This window comes from Alligator mississippiensis, chromosome 1 (genome assembly GCF_030867095.1).
Source record: "Alligator mississippiensis isolate rAllMis1 chromosome 1, rAllMis1, whole genome shotgun sequence".
In the NCBI taxonomy this organism is placed as follows: Eukaryota; Metazoa; Chordata; order Crocodylia; family Alligatoridae; genus Alligator; species Alligator mississippiensis.
This window is the reverse complement of record NC_081824.1, coordinates 453,054,833-453,080,393: the sequence shown is the minus strand read 5'-3', so window position 1 is coordinate 453,080,393 and position 25,561 is coordinate 453,054,833. Positions and strand designations below refer to the sequence as shown.

The 25,561-nt window shown below is 52.8% G+C and overlaps 1 protein-coding gene and 1 non-coding gene across 2 annotated transcripts in view; both read right to left on the bottom strand.

Annotated features, from left to right (window-relative positions):
- Window positions 1-25,561, bottom strand: part of LOC132248522 (endogenous retroviral envelope protein HEMO-like) — a 167,176-nt gene that overhangs the window by 66,101 nt on the left and 75,514 nt on the right. The window lies entirely within an intron of this gene.
- On the bottom strand, window positions 10,477-10,666 carry LOC132247947 (U2 spliceosomal RNA). Its single transcript, XR_009459332.1, has one exon. It is a non-coding gene; the product is annotated as a U2 spliceosomal RNA (small nuclear RNA).

The following is a 25,561-nucleotide window of genomic DNA, read 5'->3' as shown; positions in this document are numbered from 1 at the left end:
CCAAGAATGACAGGGAATGGTGTCAGCACAGGAGTTTCCTTCTTTCTCTCTCTCCTTTCTTCTGCTTTGTCATTGTCGTCTTCTTCTTGAAGCACACACACTTTTTACAGATTTTTATACCCTCAGTTCAGCTGCTTCAAAGCATTCTTAATTGTGTAAATCATTGTCTTTTCTATTGACAAGGGGTTTGGAACATCAAGAAACTGACTGATGATCAGGAAACACTTAAGATTAGGGAGTAATCAAATGCTTGGGAGCCAGCTTGAGAGTCCTATGGATAGCAGATATCCCATCAGTATATCTTATCGTTTCTTCAGAAACAATAGATAGCTTGCAGCATCAGGATTTTGGATTTTTACTTGTGCACAAGCCTCAGCTTAGCATGACTTTTCCAGATTTTACCATAGTCTTTTAACACACTTAAAGCAATTATTGGGATGCTCAACCTTTTGTGGAGAGGACTCCCACCAGTCGTTTCAGGAAAAGTATGACAACACCTGTGATTAGGGCTCCAATAGGCTGGATGTTGTGATGAACCCTTAACCATCGTTCAAATGTTGCCCATACCCCCTCTGACTCCGTCTCTTGCCTCAGCATTCCCTAACCCGGCAACCGAGTTTTAGTCAATCAAGTTTAAATAAGCCTCCCATAGTGGGACCGGGGAATGTACGGCCCGAGATGCCTATTCAACTTAGAGGGGTGTGTGTTGGGGGGCAGGGGGAAGGGGGGACAGAGAAGTCCTTAGTAAATCCAGATTAGAACTGGTCTGATAAATGCTGAGCTGGGTGTGTGAAGATGGGGAATCTGTGCTCCAAATGTTAAAATCAACCCATCATGCAGTGCTCTCCTGCTTCTCTGGTCCCAGAATTCACTACAGTCTCTGCTTCAGGCTTTCTGTTCTCCATCTCTCATGTAAATGAATGGTCATCTGGTTCCATCTCGGATGCAAATGAGACCTAGGGCAGTTGTTTCACTCTTGTCACCCTTATCTGGAGGGTCTTAGGTGCGTCTCTCACTGCATCCTAATCAGTTTCATTTATGTAGTGGGGTGGGGGGGAAGAGTCAGACAGACTGCATCCTGTGCCAGGGTTCCCAAGAACACAGCTGAGACGTAACAACCCATTCCCCTTCCCAAATGTCCTTCAAACCCTCCTCCCCTATCCAATTTCTTAACCACCTCCCCATGCTGTCCATTGTTCCCCCCCCACACACACACCCCTCCCTCCCTATCCCCCTCTTCAATAATACAATTATAATCCCCAACAAACACCTTGTTCCCTCCCCCTCCCCCACATACCTCCAGCTTCTGGAAAAATTCCCTGTGCTCAGCCCTCACTGCAGGTAGCATACACATTAAAAATCCCCACCTCCACCCCCACCTTCAGGTGCTGCAAGCAACCCTCAATTAGCGTTTCTACTGCCAACACCCTCACCTGTGCCTCCTTAAGTAAAACACCCACCCCCACCGCCCTATTCCCTTCCGCCCCTGCCCACCAAGGTTGCCCCTTCTCCCATTGTTTCCTTAAAAATCCATAATTCCCCTCCCACCCTATCCCACAGTCCTGCATGCAAATTATATCCGCTGAAATAGTTCCAAACACTTCCACACCCTCTCCCACCTCTTCCTCGTCAAAAGGCTCCTCATGTTTAACCAGGCCACCCTCAACACCATTTCCAAATCTTTCAGAACAAAAGGAACACCCTTATTCCCCTACCCCTCCACCCCACTCCCACTCTCTAACTCACTCTGACCCTTTCACCAGAAACAGAATCCCTTGTCTCCGTATTCCCATAGTTGCCACCAAACCCTCCACCGCTCCAGGGCTCAAAAATCCCACCCTCTCCTCCCCTGTTCTGTCTCTCCCCCCAACCACCTTCTCCTTCTGTTTCCCTTCCCCATCTCTCCAGGTTTGTCCACTTCCACTCCCACTCTTTTCTTACCCCCTTCCCCGCTCCCCCCCCACCCAGCTGCTTCTTCCTTTTTTTTAAACCCCCCTCCTGCCCTTGCTCCAGGGCTTCCATTCCTTCTGCCCAATCTCCCCCCCTTGGGCTTTTCTGCTCCCCCTAATTGCTCCATCATCCCTCTCAGTTGTTTCAAAGCCTCACCCCCACCTTCTTTCTCTCCCTTTTGTTCTTCTCCCTTCCCTTCCCCCTCCACTTCTTCCTCTGAAAGCCCCAGCACTGCTTCTTCAATCCCTTGTTGACCCCCCCTCCCCCTCAGGTGTCTCCTGTACAAATCATCTCCTCCTCCTCCACCCGCACCTCCAGCTGTTCCTCATTCCCTCCTCCCTCCACTCCCCTCTGTTTCTCCCCCTCTCCCTGCACCTGTACTCTGTTTGCATAGGAGTACAGGCACTCCCGCTGAATGTGACCCTCCTGCCTACACCCGGTGCACACCAGTTTCTGTACAGAACTGTGCTCTGTGCCCCATTCCCCTACACCGAAAACGAACTGTTAACGAACAAAATGCAGCCAAGTGCCCCCCAACCCACACCTGGTACACACCTTCGACTGGTCATGGTACATAACATACCCCCTGCAAGGCCCAATTTGAACCACTGACAACAAATGCCTCACACCCCCAGGGTTCCCCACCTCTTCCTGTAATAAAACTCGTGCCTTCCACCCGTCAAAAACCCTCTTCACATTCAGCACACGCTGCACCTTTCCCTCCAGCCAATCCATCACATCCCCCTCCAAAACATCGGTGTACATCTTAATAAACAAACACCCACTCCCATGCTTTCTGGCCTACTTCGAAATTTAGCCCCTCCAACTCCCCGTGCTCCACAGCTGCCTTGTACGTGTCCCAAAAAGCAGAGTAGGCCTTGCAGTTCCAAAAGGACACGTGCCACTCCTTGAAATTATCAAATGCCACCACACAACTCAAGTCCACAGGCTCCACCTTCAGTGTGGCAAACAGTACCCGCACCATAAAGTCCCCCCGGCTCAAAGTCTTTGCGCCGTTAAACCCCTTTCTAGCCAAAGTCACTTTGACCCTCCGTCTTATGTCCCTCCTCCTGTCTCCATCTTCCTGCTCCAGACCAGAATGTATCGTCATCCATGCCGCCTCTTCCTCCTGCCCACGAGCCTCCTGCCGTCCGCCCTCCGCTGCCAGTCCACCCTCTTCGGGCGTCTTCCTTCTCCCCCCCCCCACTCTCCCAGCTGGTCCTTCCCACAAAGCTCCATCCCTCCTCCGCCGCTGTCCGCTCGCCTCCGTCTCTGCTCTGCTCGCCTCCTCCCGTCTCCCGACTTCTCTCCCCACTCTCATCTAGATCTTGCTCTCCTCCCCTCCGCTCCGCTCCCGTCTGCTCCACCAACTCCATTGCCACCGCCACCTCCATGATCGCCCTTGCTGTCGCCAACCCTGCTCTCCTCCCAGCGCCTGGCCTCCCGAGGCCCAACCAGGCAGTGGCCGGACTTGAGCCCGACCGCCAAACTGATCTGAGCCTTCAAGAGGCTGAGAAATGATAACCCACCCAGGGCTGGAGGGGGAGCGGGCCCCAGTAACACCCTTCTTACCACCCGCCAAGCAAAACCTTCATGTTCCCCATTCCACCTCTTTCCCACTATTCCCTTCCATACCCTTCCCACCTGTACCCATGACAACTCCCCTATATCTGTCATTCCATCCCTTCCTCTCATTTCCCTCAACACCCGCTTTGCCTCCCTCAACCCCTCACACCCTAACCCCTCCAGCCCCTTTGCCCTCAAGAAATTCCACCCCTGCATATACCATTTTGCTGGTCTCTCTGCCCACAACCCCATCCACCTCCCCCCATACAACCCCAACCTTCTTAAATACCTTCCAGCCCAATACCTGCACACTTCCCCCACTTTCCTCCCCTCCAACCTTGCTACCCTCACCACCCCTTTCCAAAAATGCACACACACAAAAGCTTCCAACTCAGGCAATCCCCACCCTCCCAAATCCTCCCTCTTATACACCTCCTGCCTTGCCACCCTCTCTGTCTTCCCTCCCCAGAAAAACAAACAAACCTCCCTCTGTACCCGCCGCACCTGCAACCAGGTGGGCGGGTACACTATCGCCACAAACAAAACCATAGGCAACAAAAATTGTTATACTATCCCCACCCTCCCTCTAAACGATAGCTTCCTGGTGCCCTATATCCGTACCACTGTCTTCACCCTCCCTCAAACCTCCTCCCACGCCCATTCCCCCTTCCCCCCTACATCCATGTACACCCCCAACACTTTCAACCCCTCCCTCTCCACCTGCCACCCCTCCTCCTCCAACCTCCTCCAATCCCCCACCACCAGCAACTTGCTCTTCCCCCTATTCACCCATGGGCCCGCCACACCCCCATACTCCCTAATTCCCTCTACCACCCTCCTCAAAGATCCCTCATCCCAAACCATAAATGTAACATCATCCATATAGCGTCACCCTCAACTCCCCTCCCACTGGCACCAGTATTCCCCTCACCCTCCCATCCCTTCTCACCCACTGAGCCAATGGCTCCATCCCACACACAAACCGTCCTGGAGAGAGGGGGCACCCCTGGCACACCCCTCTCTCTACCCTAGACTCCCCTCCCAAAAACCCCTTCACCAATATCCTACTATGTGCCCCCTTATACAATGCTCTCACCCACCCCACAAATTTCTCCGGAAAACCCATCTGCCCCAAAACTGCAAACAAAAACCCGTGCTCCAAACTGTCATATGCTTTTTCCAGATCTACACTTCCCACCACCACCCTCCAACCCCTCTTCCCCACATACTGCATCATATCCCTCCAAACCCACTGTGTATCTACCATTCTCCTACCTTTCACTGCACACTTCTGGTCCTCCCCCACCACCTCCCCCAACACCTTCCCCATCCGCATTGCCACCACTTTGGAAAATAACTTGTAGTCTACGTTCAATAACATGATCGGCCTCCAGTTTTGCAGCACCTCCCTGTTGCCCTTTTTGTGCAACAGCACCACCACCCCCACCACAAACCCCTCCCCCACCACCCCTGACCCCATGATCTCCCAAAACATCCCCACCACCTCCCAAAACCTCTCATAGAATTCCACTGGTAACCCATCCACACCCTGTGTCTTCCCCTTTTTCAACCTCCCCAGCACCTCCCTCACCTCCTCCTCCCTTATATCCCTCTCCAGATCTGCTTCCTCCCCCTCCCCTAACCTCTTTTCCAACTCCCCCAAGAACCTCTCCCCCACCTTCCCATCCACCTCCCGCTTCTTATACAACCCCGCATAGAACCTTGTCACCTCCTCCAACACCTCCCCTTGCTTCTCTACCCGCACCCCCTCCCCTACTTCCCTGCTACCCTTCTTCACCCTCTCTGCAAAATACTTCCCCATTCCTCCCCCTCCCCCACCCACGGTGCCCATGCTAAAAACATCCTCCCTCTCCTAAAATCACTCCTCCACCCCCCGCTTCGCCTCCCCCAACTCCTGCTTCACTTCCTTCCCCCCCCCCCAATCACCTCCCAAATCTACCCCTGAACCCTTCCCTGCAACCTCCTCAACTCCCTCCTCTTCTCCCACCCCTTCCGCTTCCCAACTCAAATAAACCACCTCCTAATCTTCTTGTCGGAGATCAGAGCAGCGCCAGTAGCTGCTTGCTGACCCCCTCACCACCGGAGCAATAAAACTTCCACCTGACAGGCAGGTAGGGATGGATGGGGCGAAAATTAACCAGGCACAGACGCATGTGGTTACAGGAGATGGTTTACTTATGTCGCCATGACATGTGACACAGGCTGAGCCTTTGTTCCGTTGCAGTTTCTCCAGTTATAGTGATTACAATCAAGCGTACAGTTTCAGGTTACAGCTAACAATGATGGACGTGGCACCGGGAACGAGTTACCATGCCTGCAGGGCTTTGATACGTCAATAATTACGCTGACGGGAAGATATTGGCAGGTGATCAAGCTGTCAATTTACTCTGATGATGATCTTAGGTTTCTCCTTAGAGATTCCCGCAGAGGTCTCCGACTTAGGCGGAAGTTGTTAAACTATTTATAGACAGAGGTGTCTCTCAGAAGTATCCAATGATGAACTGCTAAATTGAATCTTTAATTATCTGGCAAGCAGCAGTTCTTTGTGCTCTCAGGTTGCTATCAGGTTACAAGGTAGTGGGTCAGGTTTCCTCTCCGATACACAAGAGGGGTCTGAGCTTGCTTCTTGACCAATTGCAGGGATTTATGGCAGGGCTATCCCCTTTCACCCTGACCAGTCTTAAGTTTTGTTTCTCGTTGGTGACGTGGGCATAAATTATATACAGCTCTCCACCAGGATTTTGTTTTAACCCTTAGTTGATCAGATGGTCTGAATGGTATCTCTTGCAAGTGACATGGGCACCGATTCATTTGGGTTGTGACACTCCTCTGTGACCCTCCACCACTCCCAATGAGACTTAAAAAGCACCCTTGTTGTCTTCTACCCCTCATATTCCTTCCCAAACTCCCCACACACCCCTTCATCTTCCAGCACCCTTGTATTTAGTTTCCACACCTTGCTTCCTCTCCCACTGCCTCCCCCAACCCATAGTTCTACCCTCAACATCTTCTTATCACTAAACCCCCACTTCCACCACCTCCTTCCCTTCCACCCTCACCCCCTCCAAAACCAACACGAAATCAGTCCGCGAAACCCTCTTCCCCCCCCCAGACTGATCCTCTTTCCCACCCGCTCTCCCCTCCAAACATCCATCAGCCCCTCTTCCCAAATCCAGTTCCCCAAACACCTCCCCGTGCTGTCCAAACATCCCTCCCACACCCCCTTCCCTATCCCCTTCCTCAACGATATAGTTAAAATCTCCTACAAGAACCTTCTTCCCTCCCCATCATACCACCAATCTTCAAAAAAAACTCCCTCCACTCCGCCTTCACCGCAGGTGCATAGACATTAAACACCCCCACCTCCACCCTCATGTGTTGCAAATGCCCCTCAATTAGCATCTCCACCCCAATCACCCTCACCCGTGTCTCGTTCACTACAATTCCCACCCCCACAGCCTTATTCCCACCTGCCCCAGCCCACCACCATCTTCCCTTATCCCATCTTCTCCGCAACACCCTATAATCCCCATCCCATACTCTTGTACACAAATAATCTCAGCCCTTAACGCCCTCAAATACCCTCCCACCCTTTCCCACTTTTTCCTTGATAACAGACTCCTCACATTTAATGAAACAACACGAAAGGCCCCTTCCATTGAAATCATCATAAACCAAAACTTCCCCCCTCACCCCTCTTCCCCAGTCCCACTCTCCAATGACTCCACTGGGGACTCTACCCCCATCCTCCATATTCCGGTTGTTTCAAACAACCCCTCCACCGCTCCTGGGCTCAGAAATCCCAATCCCTCCTCCCTCCCTTCTTCCTTTCCTTCTTCCCTCCCACCCTTTCCCTCAGTTTGCAACCCCAACTTCTTCCCCCCTTTCTCCCCCCCATTTCTTCTTTTTCTTTAAACCCCACTCCTTCCCTTGTTCAGTTGCCTCCATTTGCTCTGCCCACCCCTTCTCTCTCCTTCCCCACTACCGGCAGGCCTTGCTCCGCTCCCAGTTCCTCCACCATACCCCACAATGGTTGTAAAGCCATGTCCCCCCCCCCCTCGCCCTCTTCCCCTTTCCCCCCCACTTCTCTTCTGTCTCTAACTCCTCCTCCACCAACTCCATCACTGCCTTTCTTTCTTCTTTTCCCTCCTCCCCCACCAGTGTTTCTTCCATGACCATCTCCTCCCATCCCCCCCAGCTGTTTCTCCTCCTCCATTCCTCCCTCTCCACTCCTCTCCATGCCCTGCCATCCACACTTTATTGGCATACATCAAGGGACATGCCCCTCTTGCCCACAAGCCTTACACACAAAACTCTCTTTACAAGATTGGGCCGTGTGTCCCATCCCCCTGCACCAACAACAAATAGTCAAATGGCAAAACGCCACCAGGTGCCCTGCTTGCCCGCACCCGTTACACAATTTGGGTTGGTCAAAATAGGTCAGGTAACCTCTACAGGAACCAACTTGCACAGCTGAAGCTAAGTGCTTAACAGCCCCCAGCCTCCCCACCACCTCCTCATGCAAAACCACCTTCGCCCTCCATGCCCCCATCCAAATCCCCCACCAGTCACACTCCTTTTCCACAAATACCACCTTCTGCACCCTCTGCTCCAGCCAGGATTCCATGTCCTCTTTATCCAACATATCACTAAACATCTTAGTATAGTGTCCTCTCCCATGCCTTCTGTCCCATATCAAAAACCAACCCCTCCAATTCCCCCCACTCTAATGCCTCCTTACGCGCCTCCCAGAAGGCAGCATAGCATTTCTCCTTCCAGAAGGTTAAATTCCAAACCTTCCTGCTATCAAAGGCCACCACACAGTCCAAGTCCTTGGGGTTCACTTTCAAAGTCTTAAACAGCACTTCTGCCATAAAGTCTCCACGCCGCAGAGTCTTCTTCCCTTTGTAACCCTCCAAGGTCAGGGTTACCTTTACCCACCATTGTTTGTTCCCCGGCCTCCATTTTCCCTCTTCTGGTTCCTCTGGTCTCGCCGCCCCCTTCTCCTGCCCAGGGGCCTCCCGATGACTCCTTTCTGCCGCCGATGCTCCTCTCTCTTCGGGGGTCTTCTTCCCCCCCGCTCCCGCCTGGGTCTTCCCTCTCCGCTGTACTCGGGTCCACCCCTCTTCCTCCTCCGCCATCCGCTCACCTCTTCTGTCGATTCTTTCTTTCTCCAATCTCCCGGCTCTCCCTCTGATGTTGCTGCTCCCGACCTCCACTCTCCTCAGCTCCTGCCTCTGCCATCATCTGCATACCAATCTGCATACTAGTCGTCGCCTCTGCCATCTCCTCCATCCTCCCCAGCGCCCTGCCTCTCGAGGCCCGACCAGGCAGCAGCCGGACCTAGGCCCATCCGCCAACCTGATCTGAGCCTTCAAGAGGCCAAGAAGCGATAACCTGCCCAGCCCCAGAGGGGGAGCGGGCGCCGTGGGCCAGTGGCCCAGGGGGCCAGGCGAGCAGGGCCGGGGGCAGCCCCAGCGGGGCAGCGGCGGTCAGTCCTGGGGCCTGGCAACTGAGCGACTGGCTGGCACTCCTGCAGGAAAGCCGTGTGGGTGGGCGGGGGCTGGCAGGTGTGTGCCGCTCCTGACTCGACTCATAGACATTAGGGCTGGAAGGGACCTCGGAAGATCGAGTCCAGCCCCCTGCCCAAAGGGCAGGAAGTCAGCTGGGGTCATAGGATCCCAGCAAGGTAAGCATCCAGTTTGCTCTTGAAGGTGTTCAAGGTAGGCGCTTGAACCACCTCCGGGGGCAGGCTGTTCCAGACCTTGGGGGCTCGGACAGGAAAGAAATTCTTCCTTATGTCCAGCCTGAAACGGCCTTGTAGTAGTTGATGACCATTCGACCTAGTCGTCATTCCTTGGGGCGCTCTGGTGAACAAGCGTTCCCCCAGATACTGGTGGTCACCTCACCCCTGATCAACTTAGGAGGTGGCCATCAGATCACCCCTGAGCGAGCCTGGGGTTTATCCAGGCTAAAGAGCCCCAGGGCTCTCAGCCTGTCATCGTAGGGTCTGCTTCCCTGACCTCTGATCATGCACGTGGCTCTTCTCTGGACTGACTCTCTCCAGCTTCTCCACATCACATCCTTTTTGAATTGTGGAGCCCAAAACTGGATGCAGTACTCCAGCTGTGGCCTCACTGAGGCCGAGTACAAGGGGAGAATGACATCCCGGGATTAGCTTGAGAAGCATCTATGGATGCAAGCAAGCATTTTGGTTGCTTGACTTGCCGCAGCATCGCACTGCAGGCTAGCCGCAGACTCGACTCCTCACTTCAGGTCACCCGGGGCGTGGCCTACTGCAGCTTCTTTGGACTTGACTTGGACAAACTTGCCCCCGCCCGCCTCGACTCGGGCTTGCTTCAGTTCACCCTTGGCAGGCCTCCGTCGCACTCAACTCAACACGGGCTTCCTTCCACTTGCCCCGGTCTCTGTCTACTGCTCTCATTTGACTTGACTTGGACTTGCCCATGCCCCGCCACTCTGGCTTTGGTCATCGTCAACAACGACGCTCGAAGGCGGCAGCATCTGGTCTTAAGCAGCCTTGCAGGCCAAGCCAGAGGGTGAGAGACATGGAAAGAGGCTGCAAGGCCTGCCTGCTAGTAGCGGGGAAAGCCCCGGCCTCCCCGACTCACCCTCCGGGGACCACTTCTGGGCCCTCAGTGGGCCCATGTGGGCTGGGCAGGCTCCCGGCCCGCACCCCCCGCCTGCCCAGACCCAGGTCCTGCAGCCCTGGGCAGGGTCCCAGCCCCCCCCAGTGGGAAGCTGGGGGGGGGGGTGGGGTAGTGCTGCCAAGCAGGAGGGCACACTTGCTCCCCTGCCAGTGTGCTGCCCGCCCAGCAGCAGCCCTTTGCATACGGTCTGCCCCCCTGGGGTCGCGGTCCCACCCCTGCTGCTGCTTTTGGAACCCAGAGAGGAGGAAGGCAGCGCTCCCCTGGAAGGGGAGCAGGCCCCGGGCCCGGAGGCACTACAACACCGGGCCAATGCGTGGAGGGGCTGGAGCAAGCTCCGAGGCCCACCCCAGGCACCAAAAAATGTATTTAATGCATCAGTCCTCACATCAAGGACATATCAGTTTAATCGCTGATAAAAAAAAAAAAAATAATATATCTGTTCCTAATTAACAAAGTATCAGAACCATAAGACTTTCAACACAACCAACAAAAACACCAGCTTTTTCGCTTCAAGTCTCAAAACAGTAACATTCACGTCATAACATAAGAACCTTTCCCGAACCACAAAGAAACGCTTCTCCCCCCTTTACATAACCGTCTCATTGATCAACACATCACACAAATCATAACATTGTTTCTCTCAACCCTTCCCCTCCCTCCTACTCAAACAACTTCCTCCAATCAATGCCTTCCCACTCCCCTTTCCTCCTATAATACCCCAATTCTGCATATGCTAAATAAACACACTCCCCTGAAGTAAAACAAAGCTCCTTCTGAACCAATAAACACCTCGTCTTCCACACCGCCACCCGTGTACACAATAATAATGCCCGAATTTCCCATTCCCTCACTTTATGCCTCACCAATCCGTACACCGCCCCCTCATAACTCACACAATCCCCCCACCCTATTGCTTTACAAAACCCCGCCACCCTTTTCCAAACCCTCTGTGCAAATGAACATTTCCACAACACGTGAAACACCCTTTCCTTCCTCACACACAGTTCCCTTGGACACTCCCCCAACCTTACCAACCCCCATTTCCGCTGCTCCACCCTCACCGGTATCACCCTTCTAATCACCCACCACACAAAATCCTCATGCTCCCCCTTCCACACCCTCCCCACCTGCCCTTCCGCCAACTCCCCTATATCTGCCATTTCATCCCTCCCTCTCATTTCCCTCAACAACAGCTTTGCTTCCCTCAATGCCTCCCACCCTAACCCCTCCAGCCCCTTTGCCCTCAAGAAACCCCACCCCCGCGTATACCACCTGGCCCGTCTCTCAGCCCACAACCCCAACCACCTCCCCCCATATAACCCCAACCTTCTCAAATACCTTCCCACCCAATACCTACATATTGCCCCCACTTTCCTCCCCTCCAGCCCCGCAACTCTCAACACCCCTTTCCAAAAAAAGGGCACATACAAAAAAAACCTCTCCTTCTGACACTCCCCATCCTCCCAGGTCCTCCCTCTTATATACCTCCCTCCTCACCACCCTCTCCGTCTTCCCACCCCAAAAAATACAGACACACTTCCCTTTGCACCCGCCTCACATGCAACCAGGTGGGCGGGTACACCCTCGGCACGAACAAAATTGTTAGCAACAAGAATTGCTTAATAATCCCCACCTTCCCTCTAAATGACAGCTTCCTAGTCCCCCATATCCCTACCACTTCCCTCACCCTTCCTCCAACCTCCTCCCACACCCATTCCCCCTTCCCCCCTCACATCCATATACACTCCCAGTACCTTCAAGCCCTCCCTCTCCACACACCACCCCTCCTCCTCCAACCCCCTCCACTCCCCCACCGCCAACAGACTACTCTTCCCCTTATTTACCCGTGGCCCCGCCACCTCCTCATACTCCCAAATTCCCTCCACCACCCTCCTCAAAGACCCCTCATCCCAAACCATAAACATCACATCATCCATGTATAACGTGACCCTCAATTCCCCTCCCCCGGCACCGGAATTCCCCTCACCCTCCCATCCCTTCTCACCCTTTGCGCCAATGGCTCTATGCCACTCTCTGGGGCTATTCGTGTAAGGGGGCACCCCTGGCGCACCCCCCTCTCCACCCTAAATTCCCCTCCCAAAAACCCCTTCACCAAAATTCTGCTCCGTGCCCCCCTATACAGCGCTCTCACCCACCCCACGAACTTCCCCGGGAACCCCATCCGCCCCAACACCTCAAACAAAAACCCGTGCTCCAAACTATCATAAGCTTTCTCTAGGTCCACACTGCCCACCACCACCCTCCACCCCCTCTCTCCCACATACTCCAACATATCCCTCCACACCCACTGTGTATCCACCATCCTCCTACCCTTCACTGCACATGTCTGGTCCTCCCCCACCACCTCCCCATCTATGTTGCCAAAACCCTTGAAAATAGCTTATAATCCACATTTAAAAGTGTGATTGGCCTCCAATTCAGGAGAGCCTCCCTGCTTCCCTTTTTATGTAATAGCACCACCACCCCCCACTGAAAACCCCTCCCCCACTAGCCCCGTCTCCATAATCTCCTGAAACACCTCCACCACATCCCCCCACCCCCACCACCTCCCAAAACTTTTCATAAAACTCCATCAGCAATCCATCCACCCCGGTGTCTTCTCTCTTTTCATCCCCCCTCAAAACCTCCCTGACCACCTCCTTCCTCATATCCCTCTCCAAATTCACTCCCCCCCCCAACCTCTTTTCCAACACCCCCAAAAACCTCTCCCTCGTCTCTCTGTCCACCTCCAGCTTCTTGTACAACCCCGAATAGAAACCAGTTACCTCCTCCAACACCTCCCCTTGCTCCTCTATCCGCACTCCCTCCCCTGTAACCACCGCCCCACCTCCCTCCTCCCTTTCCTTACCCCCTCAGCAAAATATTTTCCCCACTCCTCCCCCTCCCCTACCCACAGTGCCCACGCCAAAAACATCCTCTCCCTCTCCTTCCCCCGAAACCACTCCTGCACTGCCCTCTTCGCCTCCCCCAACTCCCGCTTCACTTCCCTCCCCCCCCCCCCCATCGCCTCCTGAATCAAATTCTGCACCCTCCCCAATTCCCTTCTCCTTCCCCACTCGTATCAACCACCTTCTGATCTTTTCTTTTGTTGCTCTCCACCACTCCCATTTCCACTTGAACAGAGCCTTTGTTGTTCTCCACTCCTTGTATTCCCTCCCAAAAGCCCCACACACACACACACCCACCCTGGTGTTTAGCCTCCACACTCCCCTCCCCCTCCCCGTAAATCCACCCTCAGCCACTTGTGATCACTAAACCCCACCTCTCCCATTTCCTTCCCCTCCACCCTCACTCCTTCAGACACAAAAACAAAGTCAATTTGTAACACCCTCTTTCCACCCCAGATCCATCCTCATTCCCACCCACTCCCCCTTCCACTCATCCTGCAGCCCCTCCTCCTGTACCCAATTTCCCAACCACCTCCCTGTACTGTCCAATTGCCCACCCCAACACCCCCTTCCCTATCCCCTTCTTCTATAAGGCAATTAAAATCCCCCACAAAAACCTTCTTCCCTCCCCCTCCCCCACATATCCCCAGCTTCCAAAAAAATTCCCTCCCCTCAGCCTTCACCACCAGTGCATACACATTAAAGATCCCCACCTCCTCCCCCTCCACCTTCATGTGCTGTAGCCACCCCTCAATTAATGTCTCCACCCCCCATCACCCTCACCCGTGTCCCATTCAACAAGATACCCACTCTCGCCGCTGTTCCCTTCTGCCCCCGCCCACCAAGACTGCCCCTTTCCCCAACGTTTTCTCAAAAACCCATAGCCTCTTTCCCACCCTATCCCACATTCTTGAACGCAAATAACATCTGCTGCAAACGTTTCTAAACACACCCCCACCCTCTCCCACCTTTTCCTTGTTAGTAAGCTCCTTACCTTTAGTGAGGCTATTCTCACCACCATTTCAAAATTTTTCAAAAACAAACAAACCCACTCTTGTCCCCTCACCCCTCTACCCCACTCCCACTCCCCAACTCACTTTCTGACCCTTCCCCTGGAGACACCATCCCTTGCCTCCGTATTCCTGTTGTTGCAACCAAACCCTCCACCGCTCCAGGACTCAGAAATCCCAGCCCCTCTCCTCCCCCCCATTCCATCTCTTCCCTCCTTCCCCTTCTGTTCCCCTTTCCCTCTTTCCCAAATCCCCCCCTTCGTTTCCACTCCCACTCTTTTCTTACCCTCTTCCCCCCCACCCTTGCTTTTTCCTTTTAAGCCTCCTTCCTGCCCTTGTTCCAGGGCTTCCATCTCTTCCTCCCAACTCCCCCCTTCAGGTTTTCCCCGCTTCACCATCCCTCTCAGGTGTTTCAGAGCCTCCCCCCTTCTTTCTTCCTCTCCCTCCTTCTACATCTTCCTCTACCAGCTCTAATACCAGGTCTTCAATTTGTTGTCGTTGGCCTCCCTCCCCCTCAGGTGTTTCCTCTATCATCATCATCATCATCTCCTTCCCCTCCACCCACACCTCCAGGTGTTTCCCATCCCCTCATTCCTCCACTTCTCTCTGCTCCCCACCGTGTTCTTGCACCCATACTTGGTTTGCGTAGGAGAAGGGGCAGTCCCACTGAAAATGCCCCTCTTGTTTGCACCCGGCACATACCAACTTCTCAACACAAAGTTGTGCTCTGTGCCCCATCCCCCTACACCAAAAGCAAATCATTAACCAACAAAACGCAGCCAGGTGCCCCCCCAACCCATACCTACTGCACAGCTTTGGCTTGTCAGAATACATAGTATATCCCCTGTGCGGCCCAATTTGCACCACTGGCAATAAATGCCTCACCCTCCCTGCATTCCCCACCTCTTCTTGCAAAATTACTCATGCCCTCCAAGCCCCCATCCAAACCCTCCACCGGTCAAAACACCTTTTCCACCATTTTCACTCGTTGCACCCTTGCTTCCAACCAGTCCACCACATCCCCCTCCTCCAAAACATCCGTATACATCTTAATGTATACCACCTGTTCCCGTGCCTTCCAGCCAACCTCAAAATTCAGCCCCTCCAGCTCCCCCCCGTTCCATCGCTGCCCTATGGGCTTCCCAAAACGCATTGTATGCTCTTGCACTCCAAGAGGAAACGTGCCATTCTTAATAATTATCAAATGCCATCACGCACACCAAGTCTGCAGGTTCCACCTTCAGCACCCCCAACAAAACTTGTGTCACAAAGTCCCACCGACTCAAAGTCTTTGCTCCCTTGAAGCCCTCCTTTGCCAAGGTCACCTTAACCTTCCACCAAGCGTCCCTTCTCCAGTCTTCCTCTTCCATCTCTGGACCTGCCACTTTTGCCGTCCCTGCTGCCTCCTTCTCCTGCCCACGCTCCTTCCTCCGTCCGCCCTCCATCACCACCGCCGGTCCGTCCTCTTCGGGGGTCTTCCCATTCCCCCCCCTGCTCCCAGCTGAACTTTCCCACAGCATCCCACAACACTCCACCGCCGTCTGCTCACCTCCTTCTCCGCTCCACTCCCCTCCCCTGCTGGTTCGACTCCTCTCCCCGCTCTCTCCTGGACCTCCTTGTCTCTGCTCCGCTCTCATCAACTTGCTCCACGACCTCCATCCGCCTTGCCGCTTCCTTCACCGCTCTCGCTATCTCCACCGCCATCTCTGCTCACCTCCCGGCCTCTCAAGCCCTGACCAGGCAGCGGACAGACCTAGGCCCACCCGCCAACCTGATCTGAGCCTTCAAGAGGCTGAGAAGCCATAACCTGCCCAGGGCCGGAGGAGGAGCAGGCCCCTGGGCACGCACCTGCCTGTGGGCCTTCCAGGCTCCCGGCATGCTGCCCAGCAGCCCTTTCCATAGGGTCCCCACCCCGGGTCACCCTGGGGTCACCAGCTGCATGAGGCCTGTGCTGCTGCTGCTCCTTTTGGAACCGACAGAAGAGAAAGGCGCTTCCCCAGAAGGGGAGCAGGCACTGGGCCTGGAGGCACTGCAATACCAGGCCGATGCATGGAGGGGCTGGAGCAAGCTCCGAGGCCCGCCCCCGGCAAAAGAGTGTTTAATGTGTCAGTCCTCATTAATCGCTGATACGTCCTCGATTTTAACTGATAAAGAACAGTTTTGTTTTTTTAGTAACAAAAGTATCAAAACTATTTCAAAACCTTTCAACTTGAACAATGAACTCAAACATTCTCCATTCCAGGATTAGAAACTATACGTTTAGCACACTGTCACAAGCGTTCCAGCTTGAACAATTTCTCCCCTCTCCAACAACCAAATAAACACTTCTAATTATACCCTCCACCATTACCACCACTTATCAACCCTCTTTTACATTTTGTTCACTCCTGATTATATATAAACATAATATATGATGGCTTGTGTTACATATTGTTAATGTAAAATCCCTTCCCACATTCTCCCATCTTCCTCATTATCCCTGTCCCGGCCCCTCCATCCTTTTACACAAATAGCCACCACCAGTCAATCCCATCCCACCCCCCTTCCCCTCTATTTTTATAATAGTGTAACTCCACATATGCTAATTGAATACACTCCCATGAAGTGAAATAAAGACGCTTTTGTACCAATAAACACCGCACCTTCCACACCGCCACCCGTGTACAAAGTAACAATACCCTTATCTCCCATTCCCTCTCCTTGTACTTCACTAATCCATACAAAGCCCCCTCAAAATTAACACATGCCCCCGACCCTACCACTCTACAAAAGCTAGCCACCCTCTGCCACACCCTTTGTGCAAAACTTCACTCCCATAACGTATGAAAAATTGTCTCCTCTGTGCACAGCTCTCACGGACACTGCCGACCGCAATAGTCCCAACAGTTGTTGCTCCGCCCACACCAGTAAAACCCTCCGCACCACCCGCCAAGCAAAATCCTCATGCTCCCCCTTCCATCCCTTCCCCACTATTCCTTTCCATACCCCTCCCCACCTGTGCCCAGGCCAACTCCCCTATGTATGCCATCCCATCCCTTCCCCTAATCTCCCTCAGCACCCTCTTTGCCTCACCCAACCCCTCACACCCTAACCCCTCCAACGCCTTTGCCCTCAAAAATTCCACCCCCATGTGTACCACCTTGCCAGTTTATCTACCCACAACCATGTCCACCGCCCCCCATACAAACCCAGTCTCCTCAAGTATCTGTTGATTATTGGGTAGGGAGAACTCCCCCACCAACCTACAAAAAAGACTCCTGTTGCTCTGCCCTCGCCTCAGGTGCATAAGCATTGAAAATTTCCACCCCCACCTCCAGGTGTTGCAAACAACCTTCTATCAGAGTTTAAAGGCAAGCAGCCTCACCTGTGCCTTGCTGAGTAAAATTCCCCCCACCCCCTCCACCACCCTATTCCCTTCCACCGCCGCCCACCATGATTGCCTCTTATCCCATCATTTCCTTAAAAGCCCATAATTTTCCTCCCACCCTACCCCACACACCCATGCCTTGTTGAGTAAAAATCCCACCCCCTCCTCCCCTACCCCTCTTCCATCTTTCTCCCCTTTCTCCTTTCCTCTCCTTCCCCCCCAACTCCCCCAGTTCCTCCGCTTCCACTCACACTTCTTTTTTATTCCCTTTCCCACCCCACTGTTTCTTTCTCTTCTTTAAACCCCTCTCCTGTCCTTGCTCAAGTGTTTCCATTTCTTCTGCTTAGTCTTCCCCCTTGGGCTTCCCTGTGTCCCCCCGTTGCTCCACCATGCCCCTCAGCTGCTTCAACACCAGATCCCCACCTTCCCCCTCTCCCTTCTGCTCTTCCCTCTTCTCCTCCCCCTCAATATCTTCCTCCCATAAATCTAGCACCACTTCCTCAATACCCTGTTGCCCTTCCTCCCCATCTGGTATTTCCTCTATGACCATTTCTTCCTCCTCTGACCACAGCTCCAGCTGTTCCTCCTCCACCTCCCCATCCCCTCCTCTGTTCCTCCTGCACCCGTACTCTATTAGCATAAGAGTATGGGCACTCCCACTGCATGCGACCCTCCCGCCTACAACCAGTACACACTTTTTCTTTACAAAACTGGGCTCTGTGCCCCATCCCCCTACACTGGAAACAAACAGTAAGCTGGCAAAAGGCTGCCAAGTGCCCCCCAGCCCACATCTACTGCACACCTTGGGCTGATCGTAATACATAACGTACCCTCTATGAGGCCCAATCTGTACCACGGGCAGCAAATGCCGCACTCCCCCAGGGCTTCCCACTTCCTTGTGCAGCAACACCCGTGCTCGTGTGCAGCAACACAACCCGGTCCAAACCCTCCACCGGTCAAATACCCTCTCCACATGTAACACTCTCTGCACCCTCTCCTCCAACCAATGCACCATGTCCTCCTCCTCCTCCAATACATCATTGTACATCTTGACAAACAGCACCCGCTCCCGCGCTTTTTGGCCCACTTCGAAATTTAAACCTTCCAGCTCCCCTCTCCCCACAGCCGCCTTATGCGCCTCCCAAAAGGCTGTATAAGCCTTAGCGTGCCAAAAGGACGTGCGCCATTGTCTACAATTGTCAAACACAATGACACAACTCAAGTCCACTGGGTCCATGTTGAGCGTGGAAAACAACCGACCAGGCAGCAGCCAGACCTAAGCCCAACCACCCCCCGATCTGAGCCTTCAAGAGGCTGAAAAACGATAACCTGCCCAGGGCTGGAGGGGGAGTGGGACCCCTGGGGGCAGCAGCCGGTCCTGTGGCATGGTGACTGATCTACTGGCTGGCTGGCTCTCTTGTGGGAAAGCCACCATGTGGGCGGGAGCTGGCAGGTGTGTGCTGCTTCAACTCGACTCCCTGCTTCAGTTCACCCGGGTCTCGGTCTACTGCCTTCATTTCACTTGACTTCACCTGGACGTGCCCCCCGCCTCACCACTGTGGCTTTGGTCATCGTCAAAGACGACGACGCTGGACAAAGGCAGCGTCTGGTCTTAAGCAGCCTTGTGAGCTGAGCTAAGGGACGGGGAAGAGAGAGGCTGCAAGGCTTGCTGGTAGCAGGGAAGGCCCCAGCTCACCAGCATCCCGGGCCTTCTGGGCACCGTGAACTGATTTTGTCACAGCGCGTGGAAAATTCCTCCCTTCCCAAACCTCCTCCATCCTTGTACCCCCCGCCCCCAATTACAACCTTCTCAGACTTCTTCCCGTCTCTTTTTTGCTCCATCAAGTTATCCCACTGAGGTAGTAGATAAAATGCCCACCTCCCCTAATCGTTCTAACAAAACGAACGAACAAACAAACAAAACAACTGTTCCTCACCTCAAAAGTCTCCCCCACCACCCCACGTTTTTTTTTTTAGTATATGGAAGCCTTTTTTTGGATGTGGGGAGTTTCCTCTATAGCAGGCTGTGACTTGCTCTCACCTTCCTCCATTTCATCCTCCTCCCTATCCCCCTTGGGCCATGCAACATTGGCATCTGGTAAAGGACATTCTCTCCAAGTGCATCCCTCCCTTCCACGAACAATGCATTCAAGCTTTCCTCATACAAGTGTTCACCTTGTGCCCCCATTCCACACACTGAAAGCAACTGTATATATGCAAAAAGCAGCAAGATTACCCCCAACCTAATGTTTACTACACAACTTAGGCTTCCCATAGTAATTCACATACCCCCCCGTATGGACCCAATTTAGTAGATGGCAAGGAAGTGACGCACTGCCCCCCCCCCCCCCAAATTCCCTTCTTCCTCTAAAATAACCCTCACCAACCAAGACCCCATCCACATTTGGCATTTACAAAAAACCTTTCCACCCATAACATCCTTTGCACCCAACTCTCCAGCAATCTTCCTAGGTCCTCCATTTCCAACACATCAGTAGCCATTCAAAGCGGATAGGGGAGGGGGGGGGGGGGGGGGGGGGGGGGGGGAAAAAAAAAAAAAAAAAAAAAAAAAACACCCTTTCCGGTGCTCCCTCTCCAACATCAAAAACATAAGCCCTTCATCTTAGCCCAATCAGCTATTTTCACAGACATCTTTGCCAGAGAGCTTTATATGCCCCTCTTTTCCAGAAAAAAAAGTCACAATCCACAGCTTGAAATTACCATGGGCTACAACAACACTCGAGTCCCGTGGATCCATCTTGCCATCTTCAAACAGTAGATGAACTCTGCTTTGCCCATGGTTGTGGCCCCACAAATCCCTACTTGCACTAGAGTAACTATAACTCGCAGTTTTACCCATCTTCTGGGGTCCTTGTCTCCCCAAAAAGGGAATGTAGGTGGGGATAGACAGGGGACACTGTGGGGGACTTTAATTAAATGAATTGGAGAAACGTGTTAGGGGAGGGGGATGTTTGAGCTCACTGAGCCCATTATATGAAATAATCAATAAAGATGCATTTCACACACACACACACACACACACACACACACACACACACAGGTGAGAAAGTGGCCACATGAGAGGAACTAGGTGGGAGGAAGGTGTTGAGAACAGAGGTTGTCCTGGCATCAAAATGAATTTTGATTGGGAAGAAGATTTGGGATGTTGCTTTTAGTGATTGTATCCTGAGAATTCAAGCGTGCTTGGACAAATGTGCAAGCAGTGGGAAAGACGTATAGAAGTTGCATGGTTAAACACTGCAGGATGAGAAAGCTTGTCAAGAAACATGAAGTTATATGAAGGATGGAAGATGCTGAGGAGAATGCTAGAGTAGTGGAAGACGATTCAGAAAAAAAAGCCATGAGAATTTTCTGTTTTTTGGGGCCAGGAAAAGATGAAGAGGACTGAAGAATTAGAGGAATTATAGACAAGGATGCAAGACATTAAAGAGGAAGCTGTACAAGGTGCACAAGTAGGAGGTTTGGAAGACAACCATTCCTCTGTCAATTGCATTAAAAGGAAGATATAAAAATTACCTTCTTTTATTTATTTTTTTTTTTTTAGGTAAGGCACCTTGGGTTGAGAAGGAAGAAGGATAGTGCAACTATTTCTTGATGAAACTGAGGGAGAAGGAAAGAACTGAAAGCAGTATGAACCAAAGCTGGAGTGCCACTAGGAGAGAGCAGGAAGTTGTTCATGTAGTCTGAACAGCACACACAATATTCTAGCAAGAGACAGGCTGTCATCAGAATAACCATTACAGCACACCACAGCAACTGGGGAAGCAGCAGGTTTAACATGAAGGCACAGTAGCCCATTGCTTACCACCCCCCACTCCCTCCTCTCAAACTCCCACGTGAAATCTTTGCATGCCTTCCAACCATCATCCCTTCCTCCACAAGCATATTCAGATCACTGCACCCCTTCTTCCTCAAAAGGAGGAAAAAGAGCTGGCAAGGTCCACAAGAGGTCCTCTAGTCCAACCCTGGCCTGAAGCAGGATCATGCCTATCCCCACCTTATTTTCTAGAACTACCCCCACATATAAAACCCTAACTTGCCACAAATGAAGCCATGGCAAGTAACCCATGTCTTTTTCCTAAAAGGGTTGTTAGAAGATGCAGAACGATGAACAAGCAAGAGGGCCGTGCCCCTGCTACAGGAAGGCACCTATGCCCACAATATGGGTCAATCCCTATGAGGGGCTAATATTCCTTCCTCACTCCAAACGTGGCAAATCAGTATGACCATGAGCAAGGGGCCCAAGATGCTTTAGCCATGGACTTCTACTTTTCACTTGAGGCAGGAGCATTGGCACAATCCAGCCTTGGTGGTAGTCAACACCCAGTGCTTCCGAGGAATGAAAATACCTCCCACAACACACACAAAGGGTAAGAAAACCATTCTTTGCCAGCCGCCTGCTTCTGGGCTTCACTGGTTGCCTAATGGGACAGAGCCAGAGTAGAGCATAAGTATAGTTACTCCTAGATCATTTTTGATCCGTGTTTATCTAACCTCTTTTTCCCCACACCCCCATTGATGAAGGCTCCACACCTTCTCTCGGCAGTCTAGTGCACTGCTGCACCCTTTTAATAGCCAAGTCCTTCTGGCCATCCAACAGTAGCAGGATGAGCCCTTCCCCTTCTCTGTCCATGCGATACGAGCAGAAAAAAAACGCAATCCTTTTCCATGGCCCTCTTGATGACATCTAGTTCAGTCCTGAATGCCCTGCCCCACTCCACAGGCATTAAGCAGCACTGCAGCACAGATTCACCTCAAGCTCTTCCACCTTGCCCTCATCCTCTACCACCCGCTCTCATGACAAACTGCTCAGTTCTTTTCCTTACCGTGTGCCACCATTCCCACATGTTCCTAACACAGATTTTCAGTGCCTGCTACCCCTTACAAGAGCTCTCCACAGCCCCTAAAAGCCACAAATTTTTATTTCCATAAGACACATCATCACACACCATTTCCATACCCACCACCCCTTTTAGCATGAAGTGGTCTGTAAAACCCAAGGGTAAAACATCCTGGGCACCAGCTAAAGTAGAAAGAGATGCATGACCACTCCTGGGCCCCAACCTCCACCCTCATCTTCATTCTTTCCCCTTCTCGTCAACCCTTTAAAAACACCATCCACAGGGATGAAGCAGGGACCACTAACAACAAGACAAAAGCAAGAACAGGCCTACTGTTTGTCGTTTGGTTTGTCTAAGGCCAGATAGTGACTGTAGGGGGATTAGCTGCCTGCATTGCCTCACTCAGCCCAGCGGGACCAGGCCTCTGCTCTGGGCTTGCTGCAGGTGGCACCTGCTCAGGAGATGAGTAGCTCTGGTCTTCCAACGGAGCCCCCGACTCCAGGGCTCCAGTCTGGTCTCCTTACAGTACATTTCCTAGCACAATGCACGGACAAGGGCTTCTGGGACAACCTTCTCTGGGTAACTGATGGAAAGCTTGGACTAGGTCAGGGACACGTGCATTTCCTGCACGTTTCTAGAAGCAGTCGGACAGTCTGTAACCTTGCCAGTCAAATACACTACTCAGTGAACAGAAGGTCCTGACAAGGAGATTGGAGCACTTCCATCCAATCCCTCCCCCCAGTGCTGCCTATAAGAGCTTCTGTGGCCCCAGAAAAATTGACAGGTGCTGTGGTGGGCAATGCAGCGGTATTTCTTCCACAACAAGGCATCCCTCCTGCCAATGCAGGTCTCTGGCTGCTACACAATTAGAAGAACTGAAGCCACTAGCAAGCTAGGAACCAGCCCAGTGTCTCTGGTTCAGGCTTCCTGCAGGTCAGAGATGCCAGGTGGTGCTTATCCTGGAAGACCTCTATGGGGTGCGATCCCCCTCCAGGTGGGGACATCACTGTGAAAAGCCTGCTTTGATGTCAAGGGCCTCCTCATTCCAAATACCATAAACTAGATCATACGGATGCTATTTATCCTCAGTAGCAGGTATAAGGGTACTAAAGATCTTCAGGCTCCGCTATATTGGGACACCTGTCCCCACAACACTGCCCCCATCACAAACGTAAGAAGTCTGTGCAAGGATGGGACTGCTGAGGAAGGCCTGCTTGAGATGCCCCATCACAAGTTGGGCCTCTGGGGGCATGATAACCTGTAGGCTATGCCCTAAGGCTTTCTGGGGGTCATCAGAAAAATCAGTAGTGAGGTTCCATGGTATCAGCAGGTGACCCAGGCCAGGACTCCCCCCTGCAAGCAGGCTCATGATTAGTCCCATCTTGGCCTGGTCTGTGGAACAAATGATGGGGCGCAGGGGGAACAGAAGGCAGCACTGATTCAGGAATCCCAGAACACTTCCTTGGCTCCTGCTCAAGTGCTCAGGAAGTGGGATTTGAGCCTCAGCTAAAGCCCTCCTGCCAGAAGCAAGTGCTGCTACTGCCCATGTGGGTTTGTCTTCTTGCCAGGTCTTGCCCAGCCTTGGCCTGGGCCTCTTCCAGGCAGGCAAACAGGTCCTGTTTTTCCCCCTTCAGGGATTCAATCAGGGCCTGGAGCTGCTGAACTGCCTGCTGAAGATGGACCATCATTTTTTGGGAGTCAGGAGCTACAAAGGGCTTTTGGGGATGTTCAAGCAGAGTGCAGTTTGCATGTCCATTTTGGGGCCTGCCCCACAGCTCTGAAAGGACTGGTCCTGGTAGACTGTTTGGGACCAAGGCATCGGTGGTCTGGATAAGCGATTAGATGCTTGGAGTACGAGGGCAGTCCAAAATGGTTTCCTACAAACTGTGAATAGAGGGGTCTGGCTCTGGAATTGGAAGCTGCAGCTGAGATGGAACAAGCCCAAAAGCTGCAGCCAGAGACACAGTACTCCTTCCGTCTTTGGCCAGGGTACCCACAAATTGGTCCAGGTGGTAGGCATCCTGCCCCATGCCCAGCATGGTGTCCTTCTGCATCCACCATGCTCAATGACCCACGCATGAACTAAGGCCGAGGTAAGCCTAACTACTTGCCACCTGTCTTGTGGGTGCACACTGGATCGCGATACTGGGAGCCATAACAATTTCTTTCCAAAGGAAACACTGAAACCCATTGGACTGCATGGAAACAAGAGCTCTGCTCAGTCAGCTGCCTCACTGCTTTTGCTCAGCACCTTCAGGAGTTCATCAAGTCATCCTCAGAGACCTGGATATCTACCTTTTTGCCTGGGACCCCTGCACAAAAAGATGGGCCGAGTGTTCTGATGCTGGGATATTAGAGGCAGCCTTGGTTGAAAGTAGTACAGTCTGTCAGGAACAGTGTTTCACACCCATTTGCAGGAAGTGATACTGTAGCTGTTGTAGACCTTATGGACCAGCTGGGGAAGTCTGGCCTGACATCCCAAGCTCCTGGAAGATGATGAAGATGCCTGGGTAAGGGACTGCGCCAGAAGCCTGCACCAACCTGCATGTGGACACCGTGCTCTCTGGGTGCTGTTGTGGGTCACCAGCAGCAAAGTTGTGTTCAACAGCCCTCACTGGACATGAAAGCTTCCTGATTCAGACCAGTGACCCTTCCATTCACTGCCTAGTATGTGATCTGGGCCGAGTTGTAGCCCAGCATACTGTTTACACATATGGTAGAGCAAAGGATGATGGGCCTCCAGGGATGTAGAAGATCAGGCTCACTGTTTTTGTGGAGGAGCCAGGTTATTACCTTCTTCCAGGACTTGGGCATGCAGCCAAAACTTGCTTCAGCTAGCCAGATACATCAGCTCAAGGCAGTCTGGGTCCCACTTCCCTGCAGGCTGGACTCTGTGCCATCTTGGTCTGAAGCTGTAGTCCACATCTCACTCTGGCCTCCACCAGGAGCTTAGCCTCAAGCCCCTCTGCTGAGGGGAGTGGCAGAAGGGTTCCCGATGCAGTCATCACCCAGTGCCCTACAGGCCTGCTGCCTCTCAGTTGAGGACACCATTGTAGTAGGAAGTCTCTCCTGCAGGCACTGTATACAACATCCTGAGCCCAGTCAGATCTCACTGCATTGGGGCAGAGTGAGGCTCCAGGATCCAGAAGCAGACCAGCAACAGCAGTCTAGCAAGCCAGGGCCGTGGTCAGTAACTGGAGCCACA